Source organism: Ochotona curzoniae, unplaced genomic scaffold (assembly GCF_017591425.1).
Source record: "Ochotona curzoniae isolate NIBS_2020 unplaced genomic scaffold, NIBS_Ocur_1.0 contig_3819, whole genome shotgun sequence".
Lineage (NCBI taxonomy): Eukaryota > Metazoa > Chordata > Mammalia > Lagomorpha > Ochotonidae > Ochotona > Ochotona curzoniae.
This window is the reverse complement of record NW_024466004.1, coordinates 53,679,893-53,701,851: the sequence shown is the minus strand read 5'-3', so window position 1 is coordinate 53,701,851 and position 21,959 is coordinate 53,679,893. Positions and strand designations below refer to the sequence as shown.

At 40.5% G+C, this 21,959-nt stretch overlaps 1 pseudogene; it reads right to left on the bottom strand.

The window, feature by feature from the left end:
- Positions 1–16,225: 16,225 nt before the first annotated feature.
- LOC121158653 lies at positions 16,226–17,018 on the bottom strand (annotated as a pseudogene).
- Between the last annotated feature and the right edge of the window lie 4,941 nt (positions 17,019–21,959).

Below are 21,959 nucleotides of genomic sequence, written 5' to 3'. Positions count from 1 at the left end.
CCACATGGGAGTCCTGCCCTGAGTTTCTGGCTCTTGGCTTCAGCCCAACCCAGCCTTGGCCCCTGCAGGGATTTAGGGATTAAGCCAGTGGATAGGAGCATTCTCTTTTCTCTGGCTCCTTCTCTTTCTCCTCCTCTCCATCCCCCAATCATGTCCTCTCCCATCACCCTCCCTCCTTCTCTTCCTTTTCCTCTCTTCCTCTCTCTCTGTCCTTCTCAAATGAATGTTTTGAATTTACCCTTAACTACCATTTTAATTTTTAAAAATTGTTAGCAAAATGCATATGTCAAAGGATAAAAAACATTTTTAATTACAGCACAGTTATGCAATGAATTTTTCATTTGAGGGGGAGGTTTCCCACGTATTCACTCACTCGCACATGCTGGGCAGGGGCTTAAGGTGGGAGTCAGGAACTTAACGTGCTTCTTAAATGGGTGTTAGAATCTCAATTGCTCAAGTCATCACTGCTGCCTCTGTGGTCTGCATTAGAAATAAGTTGGGGTTAGGAGCCAGGGGCAGAAATTTAGCCCACTTATGTTGATATGGGACTTGGTGTCTTAACCACGTTGGCTACATGCCTGCCCTGCACTTGCTTTTTAAGTCACTTTATCTACTGGATTTTTTTTTTTCATCTGAGAAAACAAAACTATTTTATTTGTGGGCAGATGTTTGACATGTTAAGTTAATATACTGCTAAGGATGGAATGCTGAGGTTGAAGTCCAGCCTGGAGTCCTGCTGCCTGTTCAGGTGTACTGCAGGGAGCAGCACGCAAAGCCCAGGTTGACTTCAGGCTCCCGTCTTTGGCCTGTTCGCAAGTTCACAGGCATTTAGGCACTGAGCAGCTGAATGAAAGATCTATCTGTCTGTTTCACTTTCTATTTCTCTATTTCTTTGCCTTTTAAAGAAAATAAGTAAATAAAATAGTTTATAATTAAATGAGAAAACACAGCTGTTTTATAAAGGAAAAACAAAAACAAAAAAGTCTCCACAGGAATATATCAGATTGTCAGATTGATGACACTTAGAACATATATCAAAATATTGTATCTCTGTCCCAACCAGGGAGTCTGTGTATAGTTTAAAGTTATGTGGGGGGCTTAAAATTCACTTCTTTAAATCCATATTTGGCTAGCTGTTTGAAGCCTCCTTATATTTTTCCTTATCCTGACTTAAATTGTGCAAGAGCAGTGCATGCAGTACTCTTGTATGTAATACAAGTAATGATATGGCAGCTGCCTAAGCAACCAGGATCGTGTTATTCATGTTCCTCGAGACTAGGAGATGTTGATATTTAAAATAGTTTTAAAGTCTTCAAGAACAAATGATGTCTCTTCAGGTTTCTAATTGCCAACAAGAGTGAATTTCCCCTCCCTGATCTCTAAGGATCTCAGGAAGCTTCCATACATGTAGTTAATACTGATACAAGCACCACACTTGGCAGAATTCAACTGTTAGATTTGAACATCAACAATTTCAGTGTCAGTATACCAGTGGATATTTTTGGATGCAAGTGAAAAAATGCAACTCAATTATGCTAAAGTAAAAACATTAAAAGGAATGTGTTCACTATTGTTACTGGACAGTCCAGACAAGACAATGTCACAAAAAACAGTTTCTCACTTCTTCTGCTCTGCCTGAATTCTTTCACCACTCACAGAAAATGCAAGGACTGTCCTGCTCTAGACTTAAATGTGCCTAACACAAACAAACAAAAAACGGAACACTACTTTCTTCTAGATTTAGATCTTAAAAATAGATGAAACTCGTAAGAGTAGTTTAACCAAGCAGGTACAATATGTGCAAACTGCAAACCATTAAACATTATTGAAAGTAAATGGAAAGGTGTCCTGTATTCATGGACTGAAAGAATAAACATTCTTAAAATGTCTGTATTGCCCAAACCAATCATTGAAATCCCTATCAAACTCCAACACTATTTAAATCCGAAAATTAGACTCCAAACAATCAAAGCAATCTTAAGTGAAAGGATGTTACAGACCTGACATCACATGTACTGATTTCAGGATGTATTATAAATCTGTCCTGTATGTTTAAAACAAGACTCTTTAACAAGTGGGATTGCATAGAGGACCCACAAATAAATCCCCATATCTACCAATTAGTTGATTTTCAACCAAGTTTTCAGAACACACAGATATGTGTGTTCTCTTTAGGAAATAATGTTGAGAAAACATTAAATGCCAAAACTATAAAACTTCTACAGAAGAACGTGTCAAGGGAAATCTCCATGACATTAGCCTGGGTAATAATTTCTTAGCTATGATACCAAAAGATCAGACTACAAAAACAAAAATAAAAAAGGGAGACTAAATCCAACTAAACAGCTTTTACACACAAAAGAAAATCGCAGTGTGAAGAAAAAAACCCACAGACTGGGAAAAAAATATTTGTTTATCACACATCTGATATTGAATAACCAAAGAAACTGCAATTAGTCCATAACATGAAAATGATCTGATTAAAAATGTTAACACATCTAAGAAGATGTTTCTCACAAGAAGACTTGCAAATGACCCACAGGCGTGGAAGATGCTTAAGCATCGTAAATGAAACTTTAAACCACCATGAGATAGCATCCTCACACTTGTTACAATGACTGTTGCCAAAAAGGTGAAAGATAACAAGTGTTCATGAGGAAGTAGAAAAAAAGGCAAGCCTTGTACCTTGTTGATAGTAATGTAAGTTAGTGCACCCATTTGGGGAGATAATGTAAAAGTTTCAAAAAGAAAAAAAAAAGCTAAAAATAGAGCTACCACAAGATCAAACAGTCTCAGTTATATATATAAAACCCATTTTTTCAAAGTTTTTTTTTTAATTTTACTTGAAAAAGTTACAGCAAGAGAAATAGTAGGAGACAGAGAGAGAGAGAGACAGAGATTCCATTTGCTAGTTCACTTCCTGAATGTTCACAGTGGTCAGAGCCAAGCCAGTTCAAAGCCAAGAACCAGAGACTCTTCTGGGTCTTCCACAAGGGTTCAGGGGCCCAAAGCCTTGAACCTTTTTCCATTGCTTTCCCAGACTGTAGCCATGGAAATAGATCAGAAATGGAACAGCCAGGACTCCACCTGGTGCCCATATGGGATACCAGTGCTATGGGCAAATGATTAGCTTACTAAGCCACATGCAGGGAGGGGAGAAGGAGGCGCCTTTTTAAATATTTACTTTTATTTGCAAGGCAGATTTACAGAGAGAGAAGGAGAAATAAAGACAAAGGTAATTTTAAAAATTTAGTTTAGTATACTTGAAAGGTGGAGAGACAGAGAAAAATCTTCCACCTGCTGACTGGTTCACTCACTAAATGGCCATGACACCCAGAGCTGGGCCAGGCAGAGTCAGAAGCCCAGAACCCAAGTCCAGCCTTCAATATGGTTGACCTTACCAAAATACTTGAGCCATTACCTGCTGCCCTTCAAACATTAGTTTGAAAATCAGTTATGTTTGGGGAGGGGGTCACTGTTGTGGCGTTGTGGGCTAAGCTCCTGTTCAGGACACCAGCATTCCATGTTGCAGCACTGTTTGGAGTTCTAACTACTCCACTTGTAGTCTTGCTTCCTGCTACTTCACCTAAAAAAAGCAAAGCCACAAATGCTTTGATCTCTGCAAACCCATGGGAGAACCAGATAAAGTTTCCGGCTCATGGCTTTGACCTGAACCAACACCAGCCATTCTGGTCATTTGGGAATAAACCAGAACATAAACAACTTTCTGTCTGTCTGTCTCTTTCTGTCAATCTATTTTTCATATAAATAAACTTAACAATACTCATGTTGAGATCTCTGCATTCCCACATTGCAACATTATTCACAATAGCCAAAACAGGAAACAGCCAAAAGGCCCAACAATAGATGAATGGATTTAAAAAAATGAAGCATACCTGCATACAATGGAGTAGTATTTACCTTTAAAAAAAAAAGATGATAATTCTGTCATTTGGCAGCATAAATGCAGTAATGGAGATAAAGCTAAAAGAAATAAATGAGGCCCAGAAACACAAAAACCACATTACCTCAGTTAGTTGCATAATCTAAAAAAGGAATGAATTTAGGGAAATATATAAGAGAATCCCAAAAGCTGGAATACAACGGGGTGTTAGGAGGAAGAGGGGAGCTACTGGTGAGAGGGTGTGAGGTTTGCATAAAGTTCTGGTGGTTGGCACAGCCCAGAACTGTCGTGAATGCTTGACATGAGTATGCTCAAAAAGAATCGATAATCACCACCTGTGATTAATGTGTTAATGCGCTGATTTGATCATCTACACTGTTTACATGAATGGCCTAAGTGTAGACAATTGTGATTTGTTCATTAGAAATGAAGTGATTGTTTCATAAAAGCAGTACCAGTGGAAACCAAATGAAGGCAGAATGAAAAAGAAAAACAAAACATTATGCCAAAAGAAGGAATGCCGTGTGGTGAGGCAAATACCAACTCTTGATCTGCTTGAAGACAACATCCAAGTGGATAGAAATGCTGGGAAGCTGCTCCAATCGGTTTAGTCTATGAAGCTAATGATACTTTTGTTTTTGGTGGTAGAGATGGTAACTTTTAGTCAGAAATATTGACTGGGCTGTTTAGGGGATCCCCAGGGTTTCACTTGCAAATTCTTGGAGCTGTTGCACAAATACTGTTGCATCACCCCTAAGGCACATTTGAATGTACCATATACACAGCCATCCAGCACCATTAGGCCACATGGACCAAGGAGTCCAATAGGACCAGGGCCTGTCAATGAGACTATTGATGCAAAGCCTTGGGGATAAGTTCAACACCTTGAATTACATGGGAAATGAGCAGGAGTTCGGGGCAGCTGGGGAATATAGGTGTGGCATGTCCACTACAACCTTCATACTTAAGATTATAGGTGGCCGTATTCTGTTCAAATGTCATTCCCCGGGTGGTCCAGCTAACAAAGCTTCCTGTCATAAAACTATCGTTCAGTACAAGGAAAGTGTATTGTGAATGCCAGGTTCAAAACAGTTCATTGAAAACTTCTTGCCTAAGTAATTAAAGCAAGCTGAGCTTTGGGAAAGTCTCCAGGAGGGAGCTCATTTTGAGAACAGCTTTACAATTCACATGTTTCATAAGCTGAGAGTAAGCTGAGTTCAGATGAATAAGACACATACACACAGATACATATGCACCCCACAAACTGTGGGATTAAAGAGTAGAATTGAGGTCAGGCCTAGACCACAGCAAAAGTGAATTGGTTTAAAGGAAACGAGCTATTTTGTCTCCAAAACCATCTGTTTATTGGATTGTCTTGCTTGATTGCTACTACTTGTATCTCCAGATTAAAATCTATTTTAGAAAGGTTTCAGGTGAACTTGCCTGCCTACCAACCACATGCTCAGCCTTTTCTTCCTTTGGGCAAAAAAAAAAAAAAAAGAAAGAAAGAAAGAAAAAGAAATTATATGTGTTTCAGGGGAAGGAAAGCCAAGCAAAACTTAATTTCTTGCCTATCTGCAAAACCAAACCAAACCAAACTTAGTGGAGTCATTGTTCCCACAGCTCTGTACAGACAGCACAGACAAACCCTCACCACCTGAAGCCAGGCAATCAGGGGGATAATTACTCTAAGTCCTTTCCACTCTATTTTCCATTGTTTTGATCATTCATGTGGTTGTACACTTTTGTCCACTTGCAGAAATTGCCTTTTGGAGACGTGTGTGAGTCCTCTACACTTTTGTTGGGACAAAGTGCACCACACTGAGTGGGTTACAACAGCACAACTATTCTCTCAGTGTTGTAAAGGTCAGAGATCCAGAGTCATTTTCCTAGGCCAATATCAAGGTGAGAGTGGAGCTTGTACCTCCTGAAGGCTCTGAGACAAAACAATGGTGGCCTTGCCGTTTTTAGCTTTACGTGGCTACTAGCTTCTTGGTTTGCTTCTCCCTTCTGCCTTCAAAAATGTTATCTCTCTGACCTCTGCTTCTATGACCACATAGCCTCCTCTGTCAATCTCACTCTTCCTGCCTCCCTCTTTTAAGAACCAATGGCATTGCGAAAGTTCCATCTGCCTAGTCTTCATCGCATAAAATTCCTATATTTTAAATATATATATATGTATACATATATATATTCATTCTGTTAGAGATACAGAGATCTCTAATCTGCTGGTTCATTTCCAAGTTAACACCTTCCAGGTCTCCCACATAGTGGCAGGGCACTCAGCTAGTGGAGCCATCACCTGCTGCCTTCCAGAGAATGGATTAGCAAGGAACTGGAATTGGAAGCAAAGCTGGGACTTGAACCCAGGAACCCTGTTATGGAATGTCAGCATCCCAAGAAGTGCCCAAAACCATTGCTCAAACATCCCCACCAAGATCCTTCACTTATACCTGCAAAGACCCTTTTGCTGTAAAAGACAGTGTTCACAGATTTGAAAGATGAAGACAGGGATGTATTTGGGATGATATCATCGAGGCAATTATAGTACTTCAGAAAAGTTGATTGATGCCATTTCTTGAACTTGTTCTATGATTTCAGTTTTTTAACACTGTGAGGAGCAATAAATAACAGGAGTTTTAGGAGGTGTGCCGCTGTAAAATTTGTAATCAAATTGGGGAAACAGTATTCACAGGCAGGCTAGGGAGGTATTCTGCAGTGACATGGGGAGGATGGTATAAAGGGTGCCCATTACATGTCAGACAATCAGTGAGATGATGGGTATGAGAAGATGAATGAGTTATGGTCTCCACCCTGAGTGGAATAATAGTCCAGATAGTAGAGAATTCATTGTGGGAGGGAATCTGTCCTCATAGAGGAAGACTGTGTGTTGTGTTCCCACAATCTGTATAGATTGGATTGGTGAGATGAAAATAACAGTGGATTGGAATCATCCAGAAATCTGGACTTTTCCAATGAACCACGTATCATAGGAAACACCTGTCACTTCTCTGAATTTGAATAATTTTCTGGTCTTAATAGTGTCTGAGATTTCTGACTTCCTTCAAGAACTTCAATGAACGACTCATGTCAGCAATGGAATTGATGGAAATTGGGACCCCAGATACTGAGAAAATAGACAATTCAAGATTGTTCGAAAAGTATAAAGTGAGGCAGTAGCTATTGCTACAGATCTTAGGATCATGAAAGAACAACAGGTGTATGAAGAGTACTGCCACATGTAGAAAGCATTGCCTTCCCATCCAGGATGGAACTTGCTGTTCTGGAATGACCAACACATGTCCAAATTGGCTTGACTTTGTCACCACCATATCCCATAGTATGAGACCTACCTTTAGGGAGACAAAACACTTCTCATGGTACACGTGTCTAAGGAAATTAAGAAGTCATTTGTCTTCTGGAAGCAAATGTTAACTCCTGCATAAAAGCTGGTACTTTCTGATACTGGGCATGGAGTTTTCCAGAATAGTCATCATAAGACAAATAATGTTATTATGTCTATGGAAAAGTGTCCCTGAACTCTTTTTATTCTTTCTGACATAAAGGTGTAATTGCATATAAGGATAGGAATAGAGATATTAAAGAAAGTAAAAGTTTTCTCACGTACAACCTGAGGTGAAAAGACCTTTGTGGCTGGCTCCATCTAACCTGCATTCTGAGTTTGAAAGGCTGTTGTCATTGGTAGACAGCATTAATGCGCCTCAGGAGAGAAATAAACTGCTTTGAGCTGACCTGTTCCTGTTAGTTGAGAAAATGGGAGAGTCTTATTTTACCTCCTTAGGTAAAAGGAGAAAAAGAAATGGCTCACTTGAGAGAAATGATGTAAGTGGTATTTTCTGAAAGTTTCTGAGATGGTCCACAGAAATTGTACATGAGCTTCCAGATTTTATTTTTTTCAGAGTAGTGGAAATTAAAAAAGTATAGATTTTACTGGAAAAGGGACTCAAATTCAAGTGGTTGACCTAGCAAACACGTCTTTTCCCATTCATCTCCTGGAGAGCAGGTGCTTGACATTTGCTACATTGCAAACACAAAGAAGCACAGTTCCCAGTGTGAACAGGGGTAGAACAAATACACGTGCCATTTGTTGCTTTCTAGGAATGCCTGTTACCAATCTGTGATCAACAATCCTCAAACACAGGGTCATTGTTTGTTTAGCACAGTTGAGTTCTGTTCCAATGCACAGCCTCCAAGGATAATAAATCCCACTACTTTCCCTCATGGACTTACTCTCCTTACGTTCTTGAGGTGAGAAATATTACACCATTTGACCAATGACATGAAACTGTTAAAGAAAAGATTTATTTGCTTAGCAGGTTAATTCATGAAAGTATGGTTCTAATTGTTGCATTTGGCAACTGGAAATATAATAGTTGAACAATACTGTCATTGCTAAAATAGGTGGATGTTTTGTAGCCTCACTTTCATTCCATGGGATTTGCACCCCATTACTAAAGCAATCAACAGCCCTTGATTGATGGTGATGCCAATTAATTCAAGTGATGCTTTCCTAGGATTTACCACTCATAAGATTTTCCTTTTTAAAAAAAAATATTTTTATTGGAAAAGCAGATTTACAGAAAGGAGAGACAGAGAGAAAGATCTTCTGGTTCATTTCCAAGTGGCCACAACAGCTGGATCTGAACTGATCCAAAGCCAAAAGTCAGAAGCGTCCTCCAGATCTCCTGCGTGGATGCGGAGATCCAAGGCTTTGTGCTATCCTCTATTGTTTTCCCAGGCCACAAACAAGGAGCTGGATGGGAAGTGAAGCATCTGAGACATGAACTGGCACCCGTATGGCATCCCAGTACTTAAAAAGTAGGGATTTAGTCACTGAGCCAGTGCACTGGACCCAGAATTTACCTTTATTCCTTTTTCTTCTTTGTTTTCATAGAATTATGTTGAGGACCAAGCACCTACCTAACAATGGATTTTCCTAGTGGCTTTAGATGTTCTTCTGCTTAGAACATTAAAAAAATATTTCAGGGTCCGGTGCGTTAGCTTATTGGCTAAATCATCACCTTACATCCGCCAGAATCCCATATGGGCACTGGTTTGTATCCTGACTGCTGTACTTCCCATCTAGCTCCCTGCCTGTGGCCTGGGAAAGCAGTCAAGGATGGTCCAAAGTCTTAGGACCCCGCACCCATGTGAGAGACCCAGAAAAAGCTCCTGTCTCCTGGCTTCGGACCAGCTCAGTTCCAGCTATTTTGGCCAGTTGGGAAGCAAGCCAGCAGATAGAAGATATTTCTCTCTGGCTCTCCTTCTATCTGTAAAACTTCCTTTCCAATAAAAATAAGTAAATCCTTTTTAAAACAAATTTAAAAGCATACATTTTATTTTAATGCTTCTATATACCTGTCTGAAGGTGTTGGCAGTGCTGGATGAAAGCTATGCTCAAGTAAATGGTTCATTTTTCTTTCTGCAGAGAGGTTTATCATGGTGCATGTTAAAGTCAGTCGGTGAAGAGATTTGAAGAGAGAGTGTATGCATGGGTTCTGCAGGAGGAGGAGTGGGGCCTGAGGCCGCTAGGGACCAGCAGGTTTTTCCCACTGGCCATCTGCAGCACACAGAGGGCCAAGTCTTCTTCAAGGAGGGGAGAGTGGAGGCAAACAGAAAGGGAAAGGAGGACTTCCTGGAAGCCTTCTGTCCTCATTACCCATTGCCAGAGTTCTCAAGACAACCCTGGTTTCTGCAACTCTCCATAAAAAAAAGCTACAGCTGCATAGACTGGTAGCGACAGCTCTGAAGTTGTATCATGAACATTCAAGCCATGTAAACTTTGGCAAGATATCTGATTTCTTGAAGCTTAAATGCATTCCTGTATTAAGTGGTGAGGGTCTTAAGTACCTCCATTATAGAGTTATGGTGGTAACTAAATGAAATCTGTGCACGACAGTGTTGCTGATGCTTGCAGATGCTGTTTTTGATTATTAGGGGTATTGGCAAGGCCCCTATTGTACTACTCACTCATTCGATGTTCATTTATTAGTCAAGTGTCAACTGTAGGGGCAGTATAATATCTGACATTGGGACAGGAAAAGTTGTTAATGATAAGGGAAAATTGGCTCTCTTATCTGGAAGTGTGTGTTGGCATCCTATTTGGGTGTCGCTTTGTGTCCTAGCTGCTCCACTTCCCATCCAGCTCCCTGCTTGCGGCCTGGGAAAGCAGTGGAGGACCGCCCAAAGCCTTGGGACCCTAAACCCACATGGGAGGCTTGAAAGAAGCTCCTGGCTTCACATCAGCTCAGCTCCATCCTTTACAGCTACTTGGGGAGTGAACCAGCAGGTGGAAGATCTTTGTTTCTACTTTGCTCAGTAAATCTGCCTTTCCAGAAAAAAAAAAATAAATAAATCTTTAGAAACTAAACACACATTTAAGAAGTAAATTTGCTATCATAAAAGTTCTTGGCATAAACATGAATCAGGGAATCAAGAAGGAATGGCCAGGGTGGGATCTTGCGTGTTGTTTCCACAATCTTAGAAGAAGAAATTGAGCCAAGGCTTAACAGTAAATAAAATTACGCAGCAGATTGCCAAGAAAATACTTTTAAATGAAAATTTCAACCTTATCTTTCAAAATGTGCTGGTTGTTGGTCTTTCTCAGTGAAAATGTTAGTAACCTGGGTTGTGATTTGACTCCAAGTGACCACTGGGAAGTCAGTTATGAGACTTGGCAGGTTAACTCCAATTCAGACCCAAGCACCTGGAACAGTGGTAATTTTTTTGTTTGTTTTAAATTTCTTTCCAGTATGTGGTTTTCTGAAAGTGCTTTGCATATATTACCTTAAATAAGCAAGGGACTAAAAGCACATTTCTAAGGATACATTAGTGTCTAATTGCACCAAAACCCCATGCTTTTTTGGTTAAAAAAAAAAAAGGAAGATGATAGTGGTTTAAAAATATACATATATATAAATATATTATATATAATAATTTTTATATATTAAATATATAGCTTTGCTGTCAGGAGGGCCTACTTAATTTTTCTGAGCTTCATCTTCAAATGGGAGATTACAGAAGTATATACCTCACAGGATTCTGTGAGTAGAAGATGAGGTAGAAGTGTGGATACGTTTACTGAAATGTTGGGCACATACTGGGATATGCACTTTGTGGTTCATTTTGCAAGTGGTTCATCATTCTAAGTGGCTAACTGCCATAGCTGGATGCTGGAATCACCTGGCGAGCTTTAAAAGATGGAGGATGATAGATAGATAGATAGATAGATAGATAGATAGATAGATAGATAGATAGATAGATAGATAACTGGCAGATGGGTGAAAATGCAAACTAATCATAGGCTTTCTGAGTCTATTGGTGTTAGAAGCAGCCAATGCGTTGGCAAATTTCAGGTTCTTGAGATGGGAAAATGTGTTGCTGGCAATGAAAAGCACTGCTTTAGACTTGGCAGCACCCAGCACCAATGCTTACAATCCCTCCGTGATTTTTTTTCCATAGGGAATGATGCTGTTTAAGTTTTTAGATTTTCATTTTTAATTAGCAAACAAAAAATTCTACATATTTGTGGTATGAAACATGATATTTTTAGCTACGTATACCTTGTGAAATGGCTAAACCAAGCTAATTCACATAAGTATCATCTCACATCCTTTTGGGGTTGTGTGTTTATAATGAGAACACCTGGTAATCTAAACTCTCAGTGCTTTTCAAGTACACAGTACAATGTTAGTAACTTCAGTGGTCATGCCGTACAATAGTTATAGATTTCTTAAAGTTATTCTTCCAGTCTCACTGAAAGTTTTCTTTCTTTGCTCAACATTTTCTTAATCCCCAGCACTCCCAGATCCCAACATAATCCAAGTTAAAGCTCTCCCTGCTAACTGTCCAGGTTCCTCTCTCACATCTCAAGTAAAGATGTCTTTCTCAACCTCACATAGATTCAGAGATATATGATCTTTATATGACCCTCGTCTAACCCTTTGGTTCTGCCTTGTTTGACTTAGACCCCATAGTTTATCAAATTTGGGTGAATTAGTATCAGGTCTTCAAAGATAGCTTCCAATACAACATGCCTTGTAGTGACCTTGTCCTTGTGTAGCTTCCCTGCCCATACTGAGTCTAGCTGATCTGTGGCTCACTTGAGCCAACACAATGCAGTGCGGGTACCTCCAACTAGACCTAAAACTTAAGAAAGCCTGAAAGTGCCTGTGTTTGCATTCTGGGGAACCTCAAACTGCCACATAAAATGAAGCTACTCTGCTGGAGAGACTGAAAGGTGGGGTCCTTAGGGACGAGATGCCAGTTTCCTAGCTGAGATCAACCTCCCAGCAGTCTCTGGAAGGGACTCACGCTTAGTGATGTGCAGGTAACTGCAGCCCAAGTCAACTTCTCATACTGCAACAGAACAGTATTGCCAACCCAGACAATCAGAATGGTACATTGCGATTGCTTTCACTGGGTGACTTTTTAGGAACTTTGTGCTACAACCCTAGACAACTGAAATAAAAATCCCTTTCTATGATTCTTGTGCCATGATAGAAGACATCTAGAATGTGCAGCATGGCTTTGGTATTTAAAGAAATCCAGGGAATGTCACCCCAAAATATGGTGCTGTGCCATTGTCCATTATTTTAAATAAAAATCCTTATGTGTCAACAGATGCTGAATGGTGTTTTTCTCTGATGCTCCCTTATCTATGTAAAGACTAGATTCTACAAAGAAAAATATAATTGCTTTCTGTATTCCTACTGAAGTTTTATTAACAAAGGAAAATTAAATTCATGCCACAGGAAAAGAGACTGAAAGTTAATCGTTACACTTGGAGCCCAGAAGAATTTCACCTAAGCCATACTCCATTTATCTCCTTAAAAATCACCTCCCACCTGTCTATTTCCTAGAGTCCATACTTTCCTACTCCAGTAAAGGTATGTAAGAATCTTTTTTGGTTGAACTTTTTTTTTTTTTACTTATTTGAAAGAGCAGAAGAGAGACAGAATGCTTCCATCTATTGGTTCACCCACTGAACACCCACAGCCCAGAGCTGGGCCAGGTCAAAACCACAAGCAAGAAACTCAAGGACCCAAGTTCTTGACTCATCAGCTATTTTTCTCCCAGAGTGTGCATTAGTGGGGAACCAGATTAAAGTCATAGTAGCCAGGACTTGAACCAGGCGCTTCAGTATAGGATATAGGGGTTCCAAGTGGCAACTTAACCCACCATACCACAACACGCATCTGAGGTGCGTAAACTTCAGAACCTCATTGAGTTGCAGGATGTTCACCTGCGTGTGGCACCCTCTTGCACATAGATACGTGTGTCTGCTTTCCTGCTTATTGACCTCTCTACTGTCAACTGATCTCAACAGTTATAAAGATACACTTCCAAATGTGGGGAAGCTCTCCTTATTTATGCAGAACAGACTTAAGCTAGAAGAGTCTCAAGGACAGTACTAGTGAGGACTGTTAGGGTAGGGAGGAGACGAGCATTGTAGGCTGGAGAATAGGAGGAACTGGTGATGGAATTACAAACAGCTGGCAGAATGGTGGGGCATCGTGTCCTTATGGGAAAGGTACTAATGAAGGATTTACATAAGGACATCTTCACAGAATGAGGGTTTTTTTTGTTGTTTTGGGTTTTGTTTTTTGGTTTTTGGTTTTTTTGTTGTTGTTTTGTTTTAGGGCAGAGATTTTAATTCGATACATAGGAAACGATAGTGTTTTTAGACTGAAAAGTACCAAAAGAGTTCAAAAGGAAAAATGGCTTTGAACTCTAGCTTCTTCCAGGTAAAAATCAGACTGCAAATGCTATTTAAATACAAACATGAATCATCTCTTAAGGAGAAGCAGGGACAGATTTTACGGAGCCTCAGACTCAAAGGAGAGAACCAAATGCCAGAAGGAATGACTTCGAGGGAGGAAAATCATACCCTAGCCAGTGAGAATCCTTCGCAGTCCCACTGATCCCATCCCACTATTGGATGTTGAAGACATTGAGGACTGGGAATTTCGATCTTTACTTCCCAAGCCTTCTAATCTAGAGGAGCTGAACTCACGGAGATGCATCTAGATGGGATCATAACATCCCAGATTTTGAAACCTGAACCTCATTTTATAATGACGTAAAAGTTTGGGGAAAGCTTTGGGAAGGGTTCGAGTGTTTCATACGGGAAAAATGTGACACAGTGACGTCTCATTTCCAAGATGGCCACCAAAGTCCAGTCCCACACTGGACCAACTGAAAGTGGCAAAAGTGATGCTATACCAGTTCTAGTCCTAAGCCGCAAGAAGAATTGGCACCTTCTGGTTTTTGGTTGTTTTTTTTTTTTTCACTTTCAACTTGGAGCTGCCATGAAATAAGTCTGATTGCCCTGCTGGAGAGGCTGGGTAAAATGGAGGAGTACCTGAGGATACACAGAAACAGAGAGGTCCAGCCTCCCCCGCATCCCAGCTAAGCCCTATCTCCCAGCCATCCTGCCAACAGGCAAGCATGTGAATGAGCCAAAATGGACATCGTGGCCCAGCCAAGTCCATCACGTGACTGCAGCCCTGCTGACATCCTGTGAAGCAGAAGAACCAACAAGCCAAACCACAGACTTATGAGAAATAATAAAGGCTTGTTTAAAAATGACTGTGATTTGGGGTTGGGTATACCACAAATGATAACTGAAATACCTCTATTGTAACTGAATAGAACACTTCCCCTGTGTAAATGTACAAATGTGACACAGGTGTGTTCCCAAAGATAGGGGAGGCTGGAGAAACACCTGTACTCTTGCTCATTATTCTCCCTCGAGATCACGTCCCAAACTCCCAGAGGGCTCTTGGTGCTGTAGAGTAATAACACCATCCCCAATCCATTCACTCACCGGGACATCTCTTTCTCAGCATCTCACTTTACCTGTTTCAAAGTACTGGTGTCTTGTCCTCTATGCTTGCCATCCTCTGTAAATCTATCCTTTTGCTCCTTTTCCCACTGCTATATCGGAGGAAGTAAAAGATAATGTCTGCAGGCTCCCACTACCTCTCTTCATAGACCGAAGATTAGGAACATCTATTCTACCTTCCCTTTGCTATTTTCATAAACTGTCCGTGTTCCTGTTTAGTGGTAATCTCTGCACTTTTGTACTGGGTCTCATTCCCCATCACTCCAGCCTCCTTTGCTTCATCGTTGTTTCCCTCCCCACTGGATCATTTCCTTAGAATAAAAGACTTCTCCCCTCTCAAAACCTTTCTGTCAATCCCACTTGCCTATTTAATCACCATCACATTTCCATTCCCCGCTTTACAGAAAATTTGCTCCAAAAGATTGCCCATACTAACTCAACTGCTTTTCTTCTACTCTTTGTTAAAGTTGCTCTAAATAAAGATTTGCTGCCAATTACTTATTTATTGACTTTGAGCATCAGAGTTAGAGAGGGAATGAGAGAGAATTCTTCCATCTGTTGGTTCACTCCCTAGATGGCCACATGGCCAATGCTGGGCCAAACCAGACAAGAGCCTGGAGGTTCCTCCAGGTCTCCCATGTGAGTTTCAGAGGCCCAAGTACTTGGACCTTTTTCCACTACCTTCCCAAGGTCATTACTAGGGACCTAGAGCAGATGTGGAGTAGCCAGGATATGAATCAGTGCACATATGGGATGTCAACATCACTAGCAATGGCTTTACCTGCTGTGACACAATGCTGACCTCAAGATCTTGCTTCTAACCAATTCGCTAATACTGTTTATTCAGTCACAACTTTGAGTTGATACAAAGACCAGCTCCCAGTACTTATTTTATTGGGATGATCAGCAACATTTGACCTAGTTGATCACCTACCTTTGAGTCACTTATTTTATTTTATTCCCAGGACACATACTTTCTCAGATTACTTCTACTATGGTGATCCTTCTGTGTACTCTTCTTTCCTGGTTCATGTTCATTTTCACAACATCTGAAGTTGGAGTGTCCATGGCCTGGTCCTTAAACCTTTCCTTTTTTATCCATTGTCTCAGGCTTTTTTTATGTCATGTAGTCTCATGACGTTAAACCTGTAAATATGCTATTATTGATCTCAAGTGCTTATTCCCAATCTCACTGCTAAATGGTACACTCTTCTGCCCACTCAACCACAGGCATATCCAATTTAACGTGTGTGTAGTGCACTCCTGTGTTTCCCCTCTCCCACAACTTACTTCTCTGTTGTTTCCCAGACCTAACTGAACTTTAGTCTCTCCATTGAAAAATGGATGTTCTTAGTTTTAAGAGTGCCTTTCCTGGCAAAATTTATGCCAGCACACTTCGCTTCTTTCCTGCAGAGTTTATAGCACAGCACTTCTTGAGATGAGGGCTTTGTAATTCAGGTGTGAGCTGTGCGCTTGTCTTTGGTAGGGAACTGCTGAACGGTCACAGAGGGCTCCTGCGTACCATCTGACCAGTCTGCAACTTCATGTTGAGAAGCAGAGAACGCAGGAACTGAGGTAGTCTGTTCATCCTGCAGTTCCTGTTCGGTCATTGGCTTTTCACTTGCTGCCTGCTCTTTCTTCTGCTTCTCTTTAGGATCTTGTTATGTAATAGAGATCAGGCATGCACTTCCATGGATGTTCACAGAAGAGAATACCTCACATACTACACCTTCCCGGGACAGCATCCATCTCATCAGCCCCACTGATTAAGCACTAATATTCATGTAGCACAGAGGTGAGTCTGTTCACAGAGAAATGGCTGGTAAACTCACCTAGGAAGCCTCTGGGAGAGGCAGGCAGTCAGTACTGGGATCAATAGCCTCCAGCAGGCGTGGTTTCCAGAGGCTGCCTGCATCTGCTTAGTGAAAGTTCCTTATATAATAAAGCAACCAGTGATAGGAAAGCTCTGATGGTGGCAGCAGATGTCAGCCCAGCCCTCTGGCCAGTGTCCCTGGAGGGTATCATGCTGACATCAGCATGGCTTTCAATGGCAACCATGCAGAGCTGCCTGCAGAAATTTCTCCCAGGTCCTCTTCAGACTGATGATGTAGGTGTCATCACATTTCCTTTTGCAGATGACCATTTGGAAGTCAAGGCTGGTGTCACCTAGGTGGGTTCCTAGAATTTGAGGGTATGCTCCTTCTTCAGTTGCAGGACACCAAAGTCCCAGGATTCCACTGAAGTCATACTGGGAATCAAGAACAATGCCCAGTGAACATCTCCCTGGGTAGAACAGAAAACCAGCTTCATTCATTATTTTAATGAATTTTCATCTTGATATTTCGATCTGTAAAGTAAAACTCAATTGGGTCCAGATAGACTTTTTTTAAAAAGCCTTGGCTATTACATATCCAATGAGCAAATACTGTAATTTTTAAATTGTTTATTTATTCATTGGAAAAGTAGAACAACATAGAGGGAGAGACCAAGCAAGAGATCTTCCATCTGCTGGTTTGCTCACCAAACACCCACAGCAGCAAGGCTGGGTCAGGCTGAAGTCAGGGGCAGAAACAGCATCCACGTCTCGCAGAAGGGTCATCTTCACTGTTCTCCCAGGTGTATTAGCAGGGAGCTATAATGGAAACAGCACCGATAGGATTCAAAGCAGTGCTCCAACTTGTAGGTGGCAGCAAATCCTGCTGACTCTGCCTCTAAAATGTGTTCACAATATGGCTTCTTGTCAGTCTTCCAACACTGCTTTTTCTGAGCAAGCCACCACATCACTTGCATGGATTTTACCTTATCTCAAAGTCCTCTCACAACATAGCAACCAAGGTAATCCTTTTGAAATGTGAATAAAACCGTATCATCCCACAGTTCTAAACCCTCAGTGATTCCCATCTGACTTAAAATTAGAACTCTTACATTACTTACAGGAACCTAAAGCAGCCCGCAACCCCTCTCCTGTCTTTCCCACCTCTGTAACCTCACTCTGACTTTCCCTCCTTCTTTACTCCACTCCATCCATGATGGACTTTTTAGACTCCCCAGGCAGGCACCAGGCACCTGCTCCATCACAGAATATTCTTCTAAACAGCTCTTTGCTTCCTCCATTATTTGCTTCTCTATTAAAAAAAAAAAACATACCTATCTATTATATATGACATAGACACACTCTCATAGCTTCACATGTGTACTCAGGCATTGTATCTAATATCTCAGTAAGCACACTACCTGTGAAATTTTCCCAGGTACCTTTTTCTAACATTATCTAAGAGTTGCCTAACTCCCATTCAGGAGCCGTCATTTCCTATCTGCACTAATGCACACGCTCCACGACAGCAGGGATTTGTCTGTTTTTCACAGCCTGTGTTTCTATTGTTGAAAAAAAAATTGCCTAGCAGGTAGCAGATGCTCAGCAAGCATTTCCCACCTGATGAATGAAATGTTTATAATAATGATACCAGTAGCACATGGCTATGTGGGCAAGTATCAAGAACTTTAAGCTGGACTAAAGAAACAAGATACAAAGTAGTATAGATTGTATGAATCCAAGCATGTGAAGTCCAGAAGACATAGCAGTTAAACTAGTGATTGCCAGAGGCTAGGGGTGGTTGGGGCAAGTGACTGACATGGACAAAGGAGACTTGTAAGGGTAGTGAAAATACATACATATGTATGTGTGTATGTATTTATTTAATTGTCACATAGTAACTATATGGAGCATGGTGTGGCATTTCCACCAATATGTACAGAGTGTAACAGTCAGATCAGAGTAATTGTCTTATCATTTCAGACAGCCAAAACTCCCTTAACTTGATTGTAATGGAGGTTACACAGATGAGTCCAGCAAAATAGCCTCATTTTAAAATGCAAGCTACACCGCAATAAATTTTATATTTGTAGTTATGAGAACACATGTGACCAGGTTATGTGAAAGAATGTGAGAAGCATGGTGTTAATTTATATCTTTGGGGTTATAAGATTCACAATGACGTTAGAGGAACCATAAATCTCACAGATCATTACCTACAGTAAACACAGGCTCTCAAGAGAGCAATGCCAATCACGCTTCTCTTGCTACCTGTGTTAAGTGGCTTGTGTCTTTAGAAAATGTTAACCAAATGGGTCATCTCTTGGATTAAGTTCTCCAAATATGATTTTCTCTCTCAGCAAGACACATTCATTTCTCCTTCTGACAGCATAACTGTATAACTACGTTTAGTGGCGATACAGCCAGCAGGGAGGACACAAATCCACAGAGAAGAGAATGGAGAGCAGCTGCCAGGTCTCACTCTCAGCAAATTTAATAAAGGAAACCAAGGTAAGCCAAAACCCACAGGAACAGTCAATTCCACTCATTTAGAGTACCCAAGGAAATTTTATCTTTTACTCCAACAGTTTTTGAGGACCATATTTAATAAATGTTTCTAATAAATTTTTAAAATTAGATCCACTATATACATATTTGTACATGCTACATAAAAATAAGCTTAACCCAAAATGTACAGAAACGAAATAAAAATAATAGCAAAACATATCCATGCAGTTTTAAAAAAGCATCAGACATTGCCAACCCTGGCTTTCTCCTACCTGGCCAATCCTCCCTAAATATACACATAAAGCAAAGAGTCTGAAATTAATCTACCAGGAATCGTGCTAAATGGAAAAGGGTAACCGAAGAAGGTTGTATACTGTGTAGTTGCATTTATGTGGTGTTCAGCCAAGCAGTGGTTGTAAGGAGTTAAAGAGATGGCTGGGACAGGGAAATTGGGTGTGGCAGAAAGGGCAACTTTCTGGTGGTGGAAGTGTCCTGACTGTACCAACATCAGTACCCTGCTTTGGTCATTGTATATAAGATTTGGCAAGACGTTCCCACTAAGGAAAACCAGGCAGGTATACAAGATCTCTAAGTTACTTCTCGCAATTGCATGTGACTCCAAAGATATCTCAAAACTACAAGGTTGATTTGAAAAATTGAATCAATTATTTAACCATGGGGGAAAAATTAAGGTCATTCCTCTGCTTCATACGTGACAAGAAAACTAATTCAGGGATACTGAGGTGTTAAAGGTTTCATTTACTGAACAATTACTATGTACCGGGCATTTTCATATGTATGTATCAACCCCATAAATTTGTAAGAAATATATTAAAACCCACATTTTCCAAAGAGGAAATTTAGTTGATTTCTTACACACACTTACGCACACACACACACACACACACACACACACACACACACACACACACACAAATTATAAGTAGAAATCACATACAACAATGTGCTGGCTTTGACTTGGGCAAATAGTCTAAAAGCCTTTTTTTTTCTATAATTATTCATATGCACTGTGTTTTCTATAGTAAATATGCTTTATATTTTAGAAAATAGTCATGTTAGGCAAAAATAAAGTACAGCATTTTTATGAGTGATGAGAATCAAGACATACTGAATGTGGCTCACTCAGTGTGAGACAAAAAAACCCAGGTTAACATAAACTTCATTCCAATAATTGCATCTAATTACAAGGAGAACTAAACATTAATAATGTTGTTTTTAAAATAACAATTAGCAATTACAAAAAAGAAACTTGGCCACATTTAGGAAATAAGAAAAATAGTTTGTGAAGAGTGGAATTTATAATTACTAACTACTTTTGTAACAATTTCTACCCAACTGAGATCAGCCAGAGACAGCCAGTCTTCCAGACAAAGGGTAATCAGTACTTGGCTTTGAGGGTAGGAAGAAAGGGACAGAGATTAGAAAAGCTTAAAGGAAGTGGGTAAAACTTGATGATTCATTCGTAATTAAAAAAAAAAAAAGACAATGGACAGAGAAAGGGCAAAGTATGATGTAATAGAAAACACAGCACTAGTTACTGTTGGTTTTGCCGTGATCCGTATGTAGACCCTTGGGGCAGTCAATTAATGCTCCCTTCGTCTCTACAACGAATGGGCTGCTCCGTAGTTTTCAGAGTCTCTGCCAGATCTATCATCATGAGGCTGAACGTTCAGTATGATCCTTAATACGGGAACAAAAGTCTCAGGAAGAAAGCTGATCCCAGATGCCAGGGTTTAGAGGCAACTGCAGCCAAGTGAGCTTCGACAAGTTACCTACTGCCTCTGTGTGTCCATGGGAAAATGGTCACGACAAGATTCAAGGGCACCTGTCTCTGAAGTATATTTAATGGCCCCAAAGGAGAGACATTCTAAAATATCAAAAACCATATCATGAAATTCAACTTTTATGACCTCTCCTCCCATCAATGAGTATTACCAGAAGAAATGTTGCTGCGTATAGGAATGTGTGAGTGTCTGGGATCTTGGGGGTCGGGGGGGGGGGTTCAGGGAGTGTTGAATCACAAGTCTGGACTGACAGCCCTAAGGGACTACTTTCTGAAGTGGAGGAATGCCGGCTGTCACGTCCACTCTTTCTAACCCAACACCATGCCATCCTGGTATTTGTCATAGGTATTACCCGAAAGCAACAGAACATAAAGATCTGAGTCATTGTGAAAAACATAAATGTTGTTGCAGCAGCAGTAGCAACCGTCATTAGCAAACCACTCTGAGCACAGCGGGAGCCCGCACACGCGCCTGAGAGGGTTGTTGACCTCCCGGTTGTTGGCTCTCTGGGCATCTTGCAAGCCTACTAAGCAAGCACGGGCGAGATGGCAAATCCCCACACGTCCACAGTTTTCCTTTCTGCCTGCAGTATCCCCACTCCCTGAATCCTGTAAGAGACAGCAGTTCACAGAACAGCTGCCAACTTAAAAAATAGCCTAGGACTGCAGGAGGAAAACTTGTAACCAAAGAGTCAAACTTTGTGAAGGAGGAAGTGCTACTATTCCTAAATATTAAATTGATATTAAATAGTGGGAAACATCTTTGCACTATAAAAATGCAGAGAAATAATTGTGAAATTTGTGATTTCAGAGCCAAGCTCCAATTTCAACTTTCTTGAGGCTGCATGCATCAATTCCTCTCTAAACCACCTTCTAGAAAGTACTAAGGGTACTTTCCAGTCTAGCAACATTAGGGTAATTCTCTTCTATCCGGTTCCTTTGATTTCACTTGAATGGCCACCAAGATTGCTGGTTTGCAAATTATTTATAATATAAGAGTTAAATGGAATTAAATAATCCTTTCTTTCTTGGGCAGCAAAGAATATTTTTTAATTGTTTTCAT